The sequence below is a fragment of the Camellia sinensis genome, chromosome 11 (genome assembly GCF_055761805.1).
Source record: "Camellia sinensis isolate YWXY chromosome 11, ASM5576180v1, whole genome shotgun sequence".
Lineage (NCBI taxonomy): Eukaryota > Viridiplantae > Streptophyta > Magnoliopsida > Ericales > Theaceae > Camellia > Camellia sinensis.
Window position 1 is genome coordinate 166,447,062 of NC_138971.1, and position 11,630 is coordinate 166,458,691.

General features: G+C 36.4%; 1 long non-coding RNA gene and 1 pseudogene across 1 annotated transcript; both read left to right on the top strand.

The window, feature by feature from the left end:
* The first annotated feature begins 2,122 nt into the window (after positions 1-2,122).
* On the top strand, positions 2,123-4,322 carry LOC145802995 (uncharacterized). The gene is made up of 4 exons (XR_014344923.1): positions 2,123-2,584; positions 2,833-2,885; positions 3,954-4,116; positions 4,302-4,322. It is a non-coding gene; the product is annotated as an uncharacterized LOC145802995 (long non-coding RNA).
* Positions 4,321-6,714, top strand: LOC145789190 (thylakoid lumenal 29 kDa protein, chloroplastic pseudogene; annotated as a pseudogene).
* Positions 6,715-11,630: the final 4,916 nt, after the last annotated feature.

Here is an 11,630-nt window from a genome sequence, read left to right on the forward strand (position 1 = left end):
GAGTTTTTTTGGTATGTTACATTGGAGTGTTATGTTTGAGAAAAATACAGTAATATGTTTTTTTTGGAGTGTTACGTTATGTTTGGAAAAAGTGCATCAAAGAGTTTTTTAGTATTTTACATTGGATGTTACGTTTACATTAGAGTGTTACGCTATTAGAGTGTTATATATATATATTTTTTTTGTAATATGAGATTTGTTCTAGGAGGAAAAATAAAAAACCTCTAGAATACAAATTACCCAAATGTATAATTTTATATTTAGAGAAACCCATTTTTATTCTTAATTAAACCCAAACATGTAAGTGGCTACCATTTTATGTAATTTTCACTTTAATAGGACTTTTGAATTCATAAGAAAAAAGGGAGGACTAAACAATTCACAAGATTATATTTTGAGATTTATTGATATTTCACCCTTAATTTTGCTAATAGTCCAAATTGAAATTATTGTGAAAACTAACAAATTCATTTGAATGTACTCTAAGCAAACAGGCATAAGTCATTGTATTGGAAACAGATAGTACAATAGACATTTAGGCCAAGTTTGGCTATCCTAAATAAGTACACAATTTTTATCTTTTTATTTTTTTTTCATCACATCATCTCTCTACTTTTCTGCACATCTTTTCGTAAAAAAATAAAAAGTACACTTATTTAGGTCAACCCAAACAACCCCTTAATTGCAATGCAATGATCACATTTTTATATCATATTTGGTTTATCATGTGATATGGCACCGCTGTATTAGAAATAGACATAAGTGCTGAGATAAAGGGACCATTAAACCAAAATAGTGATGACAACTAATACGGTAAACCAAATATATAGGGTTAGGTATAGGGTTATTCGAACCGTACAACTCGATTAACTCGAACCGATCTGCATATAAATGGATGGTTTTGCAGACATAATGCGGGTAGATGCGGTTTAGAATATGACATTATTCCGAGTTGCGGGTTTTACCTGCACCCGCAAGAATCCACCCGCACTTACACTTTTTTTTTAAATTTAAATTTTTTTTTAAACGTAGACTATTGATTTCATTCGTCCTATCCTAAATATTTTTAGATTTTGAATGATTTTACTTTAATTGTATTGTTGGATAATGAATGATTTTAATGATTTATTTTAGGATTTTGAAAGATGTGCTTATATTAGTTTATGATTTTATTTAAAAGTTTAGGATTTTGAAATGTTTGCTTGTGTTAGTTTATGATTTTATTTAAAAATTTAGAATTTTGAATAATTTGCTTGTAAGAGGAATTGATTTTGTTGTGTTTTTAATTTTATAAATTTTAATTCATTAATTATTAATGTTGAGCATTTTAGAAAATAGGGGAAAAAGTGCCCAAAATAAATATTTACAAAACGGGAAAGAAAAAAAAGCCAAAAAATAAATTTTTAAAGAAAAAAGTCTAATCCGCAAAGTGTTAGTAACCGCCCGCACATCCGCGAACTCTATCCGCACAAACTGTAGCCCGCACTACGGGCGGTTTCGGGTTTAATTTTTCCCAAACCGCACATATGCGGACGGGTTCAAACCGTAAACCGAACCGTCCAAAACCTAACCGTGAGCACCCTTACAAATATAACATAAAAATGTGATTATTGTAGCATTATTGTATAAATTATCATACGCACATTTAATTTTAGAGCAGATAAGATGAAAAGGTATAGAAGCATTATCAATTTAATATGTGAGATATGACTCTGTCTTTCCAATCTTATTAAAGTTTGTTGATTTCTCAAGTAACAAAGAAAAATGTGGGAGAAACACAATAAGGAAGTTCTAGCTGAATGGCAAGACAGGCTTCTCTCGGCTTGAAGGCCTGAGGTACAACTATCGCTGTTTCTAAATATTAGTGCCCCCAGCCATGTTTGTTGTGTCATGACGTGCTGTGCTAAAAAATCATAGCTTCAAAGTGGGATGATCTACAATTCGAATTTGGAAACACTAAACTGCAGATTGATGGCAAATCTGATCTCCTGTGCCAATCCGCACACTGTGAGCACATGCATCCCTCTTGAGAAGCAGGCGCTGCACTACAGGAAATGTAGGCTTTAACGGCATTTATTTAATGGCGTTTTTCTGAACGTCACTGTTTTATAATATTTAACGGCGTTTTGCAAACGTCGCCTTTTGTTAAATGAAAACGGCACCGTTTTAATGATAGGAGGCGTTCAAAAGCGCCTTCAAATCTCTAAACCCTATCTCCCTAAATGGGCCGGCCGCTGACTCACTCTTCTACACCCTCTTCCTAAGCTCTCACTCACTCAACCCTCTCCTGATCTGTGGACGGCTCGCTCTCTCTCTCTCTCTCTCTCTCTCTCTCTCAAATACTTCCAATAGCAGTGATTCATCTCAGAATATCAATCGATCGATATCTCAACGGATCGCTCTCTCTCAAGCTCTCTCTCAACGGATCGATCGATCGAATCTCGGTGATTCATCTCAGAATGACATCTCGGCGATTTCGATTTTGATTTCAAAGCGCGCTCTCTCTCGATTTCGAAGGTCTCTCTCTCGATTGCGAAGGTCTATCTGTTATGCGGAGATCAAGGCATTGAGAGAAGGCAGAAAGGTTCGGATCTACCCCTTCTCTCTCTTTATATGACTATCGTAAATCTGATTCGGTGATTCTGTTTTGTTTGTGTTGGTTCAGTGATTCTATATATATACATATATGTATGTATATATATATATATATATATATATTATAACTCTCTTCTGTTTTGTTGATTTGGTTGTTGCCAAGTTTTGATTCTGCAATGCGATAGTATTGCTCTGTTTCAGTGATTGATAATCTAACAGAGCTTGTTTTGCTAACAGAGCTTGATTAAGATAGCCAAGATTCCTCAACCCTAGGCCTCTCCAAGGAAGAGGTAAACAAATCTTATTTCAATTCTGCCAACAAAAACCTTTACTACCATACGAACCGCAAAAAACCTTCTGGATAATTGAAGATAACTTGTCTAAAACATACTTAGGAATCTTAAAAAAAGAGAAAAAGCAAATGGGAATAGACTGAGGAACATATTGAGCCAGAGTACACTGGCCTGCCATATTAAGAAGACCACATTTCCAGTGCTGAAACGTTTTATGAATTTTTTTGATCAAGGCCCTAAATACCTCATATTTTTTAGTGGTATTGAAATCCAAATTTGCCCCCAAGTAGAGGCTAGGCTTACTCACACGATGAATATTTATTGGGCTTAGCTAGATATTTCCATATTCCAAGCCTTGCTTATATAGTTAAATTACCCTTCACCTAGATACGAGTGCATTGAGTTTTTCAGTGCATTCAAAAAGAAGCGACAAATTTACTCAATAAAGCTGAAAAAATAGCTTTTAAAGCGTGTTTAGCAAGAATTTAAAGGACCAAAAAGACAACAATATATTGGCTTCTCATTTGGTAGATGATTTATTAGTTTTGGGACTACATTCTGATGAATAAATTAGGTTGGGAAACAATACTCATTTGCATCCACTGACGTTTCTGCAATTTTTGTTAGTTTCCTGTCTAAGAAAGTTTCAAGCAGACTTGATATCTTTCTCAGCGTTGTAGCTAAGTTTAAGTTGATTCAAATTCGAAATTTTTGTGTCCTGAATTGTCATTATCTTAATGCTAATCTGCAATCTGCCATTAACGTACCTGCATTGGTGTCCTATAATCAATCTGAGGCCACGATACATGAGGGTTGTGTTGATTCAGATATTAATGTCAGGGTAAGAAGTTAAAAGCCATTGTTCCTGGTGGGTATTTATTTGAAATTTTAGAAGTATTTTGACTGTAAACAATCTAGCCTTGTCTATCTGTCTGTCCTACGTATGGAATTTTCAGGCTGCATTACTTATAATATATCTCCTATACATATCATCTCCTGTTCTTTTATATTGCTTTCTCTAAGAATTTCTTTCTAATCTACTTCCATTTCATACATGAACTATAGGTATTTTATTGTCAAAAGTTGCAATCGTGAAAATTTGGAATTATCGGTAGAACAAGGAGTATGGGCAACTCAACGGAGCAATGAGGCTAAACTGAATGAGGCTTTTGACTCTGTGGAAAACGTTATCTTGATCTTTTCAGTCAACCGGACTCGACATTTCCAGGTAGGATTTGGGTTTAGTATCCTGTAGTTGTGCAAATTGCAGTCTGGACTATTGTGGTTCTCTGTAAACAGGTTCTATACAGTACACAGCTTGCTAGGTTTTAAAGGAATTCTATTGCATAAGGCAAAGTATTACCTTTTTCTTTATGAGAGATATTGAGTATGAATCTGTCAATGATTTGCTAGGGTTGTGCAAAAATGACATCTGGAAGTATGCACATGGAAGTGCTCATTATGGGCGGAATTTCTCTGTCAAATGGTTAAAGGTACGTTATTTTAATTATCATGTTTATTAGATTTTAGAATTTATTTAGTAGTCAACACCACATGGTGTTTCTTGTCCTGAATCTGTTACCATATTAAGTTTGTCATTCACTCAAGTGTTACCATCATATGTTCTTATCGTGTTATGGATTACTGTCAGAGATAGGTGAGAAAAATGAATCAGGTTTAATTTATGGATTACTAGTTAATGGAATTTGGTATCTTTACGTCTTTTTCGTTGTTGGGTGGCTTTATCTCATGGAATATTATTATGTGTTTTTTCTAGTAAATTCTCAAATTGGGTTTCTATGATAAGCATACATACAAACTGATTGCTCACAATCAGAAAACTAGGATTTTTACCTTAACTTTGTAACACACATGCTGTTACAACTATTCGGAAAACATTGGCAGAAATTGATGAGCAAGCGGAGCTTCTACCTGATGGAACCCTTCTCGTGTACGTAGCTTTGTGGCTTAAAATATTTCATTTTTTTTTTTTTTTTTTTTGTTTTGGGTTCTAAATTTGTTGGATTACAATGTGATGTTTTTATTTGTAAGTTATTACTTTAACCAGTTGAAAGCCTTTGCTCCTGCAGTGGTGGTCAAGCAATTGCAGTCATCTATTTCAGAGCTGGGTATGCACCAACTGATTATCCCTCAGAATCAGTGAGTAGATTCACTTTTGCAGAATCAAGTTTTTTGTCATAAAACTAAAGCATCAGCATAACAAAAGTTTAATCTACAAACAGAATGAGTACTGCATTCTTCCGAAGCTACCAGCCAAATTACTTTCGAACTTTGCATTGATCGATATCTGGATAAATTAACAATTCCATGAACTGGAGTGATGTGATGATAAGTTTCTGCCAGTTGTTGTCTCTCCCTAGGAAATAATAGCAAGCTCAGGCTCATTTGTTGAAGAGGCTAATGCTGCTGATCTAATACAGCGCAGACAGCGTTCTGAGTTTCAGTGTAAGTACTCCAAACTGTTGGTGTCATTTTTGTTTTCTATTCTTTGTTTTCATTTTTCAAAAAACACAGAAAACTTGTTAGGTAAAGTGTTTCCAGAAAAAAAGTTCTGAAAGCAACCCAGTTTTAGGAAAGCACCAAATAGTTGTTTTCAAATTTTAGAAAAATTTTGGAAGTGATGGATGACTTTGAACTTTTCATTGCTTTTGTTTCTGAAAACATGAAAAATGAAAATGATACCAAATAGTTATGTACATTTAACATTGACGGTGTCTATTGAATTAACATATTTTCTTTGACAGCAAGTGTGAAGGGGACCCTTTTTACAGCTATAAAGGTAAATCCCGCCATCATGCTTAATGAAATTGATCTTAATGTAATGCATATTTAGACCTGATTTTACAGATTTAAAACCTACAATGCTTCATTGATTCTTGATGTGCCGATTTCAGGCAAACCCAGATCTTGTTCCATCCTTATTGACTTTGGCGATGAATGATGCTATGACTTATGATAAGGTGAGAAAGAGTTTTACTTGTTGACAGTTTGAGATGAAAGTAGAAATTTATATTATTCCTAAACATTACATATCAAGAAAGCTCATATGATTCTAATTGAGTTTTGCAGGCCACAAAATCTGGTGGCCCAAATGGATCTGTACGTTTCAGGTACTTCTAACATATAGCATTACCACGCATAAGTATGTAGTATTAAAGAATAAAGTAAAAGAATGAAATTCTGCATTCTATCAAAAATTAGGATTGGTATTTCATGTACAGTGAAGATTTTCACCAAACCAAAGATGATTCATCTATTATGTTTTGTTCCGGCTTATTTTTTAGGGATTTTAATGCCAATTCACAAAATGACCCTATTATTTCAGTGTCGATGATAAGCAGATGTATTAAATGTGGTAAAAAAAGGTTATGGAATATGAAAATTATGTTAAATTGTCAAAATTGTATTGAGGTTTTGGATCCTGGATTTAGTTGGTTTAGGCATCAGAGTTTCCTTTTATTTGCGTCTTTTGGCTGAACTGTTTTCACTCCTTGCTTCTTATTTTTTCGGTTAGAAGTTTTTAAGTCAATGCTGAAATGTTACCTTGATGTTTTTTTTATTATTTTTTTCTTGTCAATTATATTTTCTTGCTTGAAGCTCAGAGATTAGCAGACCAGAGAATAAGGGGCTCTCCGCCGCAATGAATTTATTAGAGGAAGCAAAGAAGGAAATAGATTCATATTCCAAGGGTGGTCCTATTTCATTTGCTGATCTCATCCAATTTGCAGGTTGCATGTCATACTTATCACCAAGTTTGTCCTGTACACTACCTACATGGCCATTAACTTGCTCAGATACTCTATAAATCATTTGTTTTTACCAATATGTTCATCATCAAATTTATGGTAGATGAATAGACTATAGTGTGTGCACAATTGCACATGGAGTCTCTGTGTATTTATGTGGAGTCTCTGTGTATACACATTTCATATGTGGTATCCATTATGCTTTACCTCGCTTAACTCAAATTATCAAATTTGCTACGAACACAGAAACTGGTCAAAGAATTTACATGATTTGTTAATGAGATCCACTTTTGAAAAACTATATTCGGCCATATATATTTTGTGTCCAATTTTGTGATCAGTTATTTCAAAATTATTAGGGGACGTGGATGTAATGGATACAATTGCTTTTTGTAACTGCAGTGGGGCTTGTTTGACAAGCAATTTCTATCTTCTTTTTTATATGTGCACGTGTTTGACCCTGAAATGCTGCACCAGTTTTACCACCCTAAGGGATATGAGTTAACCATTGGGGTAGAAAGTTCCGTCGTCTTCTTCTTCGAGGACTGTTTTCATGTCAACTTTTTCCCCTTACAAACACACATTAATGCGTACTAATTGGACGTTATTTTTTTTTACTGTTTTCATGTCAACTGAGAGAATTAAATAATCAATGATATCTTCTAGGATAATGTAAAGCTCCTCACTCATTTGTATTTATTTCTTTTGAAGGTTTGGTAGAGGGAACTAGAAGCTCATCTTAAATTCAGATCGTGACATATTTGAAGAGAGAACCGAGGTGAGAATTTTTTATGGTTGTGCCTTTTTTCTGCTTTAATATTATTTTTCTTTATGTTAACATAAGGGCTTCTTTTGTTTAGGTTGATTTGAAGGACAAGTGGAGAAATATGATACATTACTAACTCTTAAAAACAGAAGATGGTCTGCAGTTTGTATTATAGTTGAGGTATGCCCCCCCGACCCGACAAGTTCATTGGAGAGAGGTTGTTAAAATACAAGGGGTTGGCTATAAACTCTTTACTTATCTAAAATATGGCTTTAGAAACTTTTGTATTGAATAGTTGCTATCATATTTTGTAGATGTAGTTAATGTTCTAACAAGCTAAGGTTTGTAAGGTAACCGAAAGGACGGTTCTTGCATGTTGATTGATTCTTCATAGTTTTCTACTCTACTTGATGGGTCTTCAAAAAGGAAAAAGAAAATATTGATTGCTTGAATACAATGTTGGTGCATCAGATTTCTTCTTCTTCTTCTACTATTATTATTTATTTATAATTTTTTTTTTGAACTTTATACCAAATGTGTTATGTGATGGATAGATGAGAGTGTAATCATGTTACTAATCGGTATAATAACATGTCAAGAGCCTCATTATTTTATTTTTAATTTTGTTTTCAAACTTAGTTTATTTATTATTTTAATAAACATCAATTATTAGTTCTTAATAATTGTTTATGACAGGTATTTTTTCAACCATATAAAATTAGCACAACGTTAAAAATAAAAAAAATGAAAATAAAGGCTATGGCGGCGTTTTTTGAACGTCACTATATCCCACCCCAACGGTTAGATTTTTAAAATGTATAAATGTCTTTAACGGCGTTTTCAAAACGTCGCTAAATGTCATAGTGACGTCACAGTGCAATTAGGTAGGACTTTTGGCGGCGTTTTTAAAAACGCCGCCTATAACAATATAACGACGTTTTTCAAACGCCATAAAGCTATAGCGACGGCCGCGTCGTCGGCGTTTGGTATTAAACGTCACAAAAAGAATTAGCGACGTTTTTAATACTTATAGCGGCGTTTTTAAAACGCCGCTAAAAGTCGATTTTCCAGCAGTGCTGGCACTTACAGGTTAACACGGTTAGCCAACTTATACTACAATTTAAGGCACTATTTGTTATGAAGAAGGTGAGATATCAAAGAATATGAAAGATACCACAACTCTTTGGGACTAAAGGGTTTTTAAGATTTCAATGCTTACGAGTTCTCAACAATTCAGAAGCAATGTTATACTTTTCAGTTTTCTCACATGTCACACTTGGGCAATTTAGTTGACAAGCAATGAAAAAATTTGAATTAATTTTTACTAAATCTGAAGTTTTTATCTCCAAGAATGCGGAGAGAGCTAACTCAGAGCTTAAAGTTGGGGATTCCTCTAATGGATGATCTCGATAAATACGTTGGAGTGCCTCTATTGTAAATAATTATCACATAGTTCACTTTATATCCTACCTAGTATACCTTTATAATTTTATTAGTTACATGTCCACTATTTCTTATTTTTTTTCCCTTATATATTACATAAAACAACCAATAGCATTGAAATGATACACAGCCTAGTTGGAATTATTAGAGGACTAGATAATTCCCCCTCTGCTGCACTCCAGAGTTTTTAAAAAATGCAACAGAAACTTTCTAATTGGAAAACTAAATTGTCGTTTACTGTTACTATTCCTAATTATGCGATACAAACAAACGCCCTTACTCAGTTTGTGACTCCATTGATAAAACTAACGATAAATTATCAATAAGTTTTATTAGTTGTACTTAATTTTTATTATTGAAAATAAGTTTTAATAAAATCGTCGCTAAAAATAATTTTTTGTGATAATTTTTTACACATATCGCTAAAAATTAACAATTATTATAAAATAAAAATAAAAAATAATCATAGTTCATTTATAATGAATTAATTGAGCGGGTTTGAAACTTATAAATTTTTTAGCTTCTGGTTTGGAATGGCTATATTAATCTTGATGTTGGGTTGAGATTGAGTTTGTTGAATTGGCTACAGATTCTAGAGGTCACCCCATGTGAAAGGGGTGATCCTCATGTCAACAATGGAAGGCCACCAACCTCATGTCAACAATGGAAGGCCACCAACCATGTCAAAAGTCAAAGAATGAGGGCTCTCCCACCTACTCCTTTGTGTATAAATAGAGACGGGAGGGAGAGGATATAGACATGAGATGTGGAGCTGAGAGGTGTGAGTTGAGAGCAAAGAGAGAGAGAATTACAGAGAGTGTTGTAATTCACCATTTTGTTCAATATAGTGAATCCGCTGCCCGTGGACGTAGGCGAGTTGCCGAACCACGTTAAAACTTGTGTGTTATTGATTGTTTGAGTTCCCTGGTGTGCCCCCGATCCTCAACAATTGGTATCAGAGCTCGGGTTGCGAAAAAATCAAATTTTCCCGAAAGTGTCCAGATTTTGAAGTGCTCAAAATCCACTTTTGACCATACCAGGAGGAAGAACTCCCCGAGAGGAGTCCAGAACAGCAAAAACAGAGCCCAGAAGGCTCCACACGCGCCCTCACGCGCGCTCTGAACAAAACGCGTCAGGCCCAGTCGCACCACGCGCCAACACGCGCCGTTCAGGCAACCGGCGCGTGATCTCAGTCTCATCCACGCGCCACACGCGCGTCTCCAGGGAGAAGACGAGCCACGTGGCGCCACGTCAGTGCCGCGTCATCGCCACGTCATCCGCCACGTCATCGCCACGCGTCCGACAGTCAGGCCACGTGTCAAACACGTGTCAGCCACGTGTCAGCCACGTGTCAGCCACGTGTCAGCCACGTGTCAGCCCAGTCAGCCTGAGCCGCTGACCAGCCTCGTTGACCAGCCGTCAAGCCGTTGACCGCGCCGCCGATCCTCCGTTGACCGCGCCGCCTGCGCCGTTGACCGAGCCGTTGACCAGCCGTTGACCGGAGAAATTATCCGGTGCATCTCAGCGCACCAGATTCTGCAGATCTGACCCGTCCAAAGTATTTTTGCCAGATCGGAGCCATTCGGAGTCCGTTTTTGACGATCCAATAGTGCTTCCCAACTATTTGGAGTATTCCGGACACATCTGTACGGTCAGTTTTTTGAATTGAAGTTTCTAAAAAATGGCAGAATCTAGAGCATCCGAGTCCGTAAGTAATCCAGCCAGTACAAGCACTTCTAGGCATTGGACCCCGGTGTCCCATGCCAAGTTCGAGGTAGAAAAGTTCGATGGAAGCAGCAACTTCGGCATGTGGAGATGCGAAGTTAAGGATATGCTTGTCCAAATGAACCTGCACTTCACTCTGGGAGACAAACCAGATGACATGGACGAGATAGAATGGGAGAGGGTGAATCTCCTGGCCTGTAGTTCCATCCGACTTTGCCTTGCAAAAGAGGAGAAGTATGCCTTTACAGAATATGATATTGCGAAGAAGCTTTGGAAGGCGCTGGAAGATAAGTTCATGACAAAGAGCATTGAGAACCGGCTCTACTTGAGGAAGAGGTTGTTTCGTTTCGACTACGTTAAAGGTATTTCGATGAACGAACACCTAAATAACTTCAACAAAATTATTACGGATTTGAAGAATTTGGATGATCATGTTGGTGATGAAGATAAAGCACTGTTATTGTTAAATTCGTTGCCTGACTCGTATGATCATCTCACTACTACTTTACTGTACGGTAAAGAGAAGATCAAGTATATTGATGTTGCAAACGCCTTGGTGAACAATGAGTTCAGAAGGAAAGATAAGTCTGCAAACAGGGACTCAACATCCGAGGCATTAACAGTCAGAGGCAGAACAAATAACAGAAGAAATACAGGGCGAGGAAAGTCTCGCTCAAAATCCAGGGGGAAACCTTCAGACAAAAGACGTCTTGCAAAAGACGAGTGTGCAGCTTGTCGCCAGAAGGGGCATTGGGCAAAAGATTGTCCAAATAAAGACAAGACAGAAGAGAAGGTGAATATTGCACGAGATGGAGATAATGATGAAGGAGGAGCCTTCACAGTTTCATCATATGGCCAGTCGGATGAATGGATAATAGATTCCGGATGTTCATTCCATATGTGTCCTAACAAGCAGTGGTTCTCGAGCTTACGAGAGTTCGATGGAGGAGTTGTGCTGATGGGCAACGACCAAGCTTGCCAGACAAAGGGGATTGGAACAATTAAACTGAAGAGCCATGATGGAACAATCAGAATTCTTGA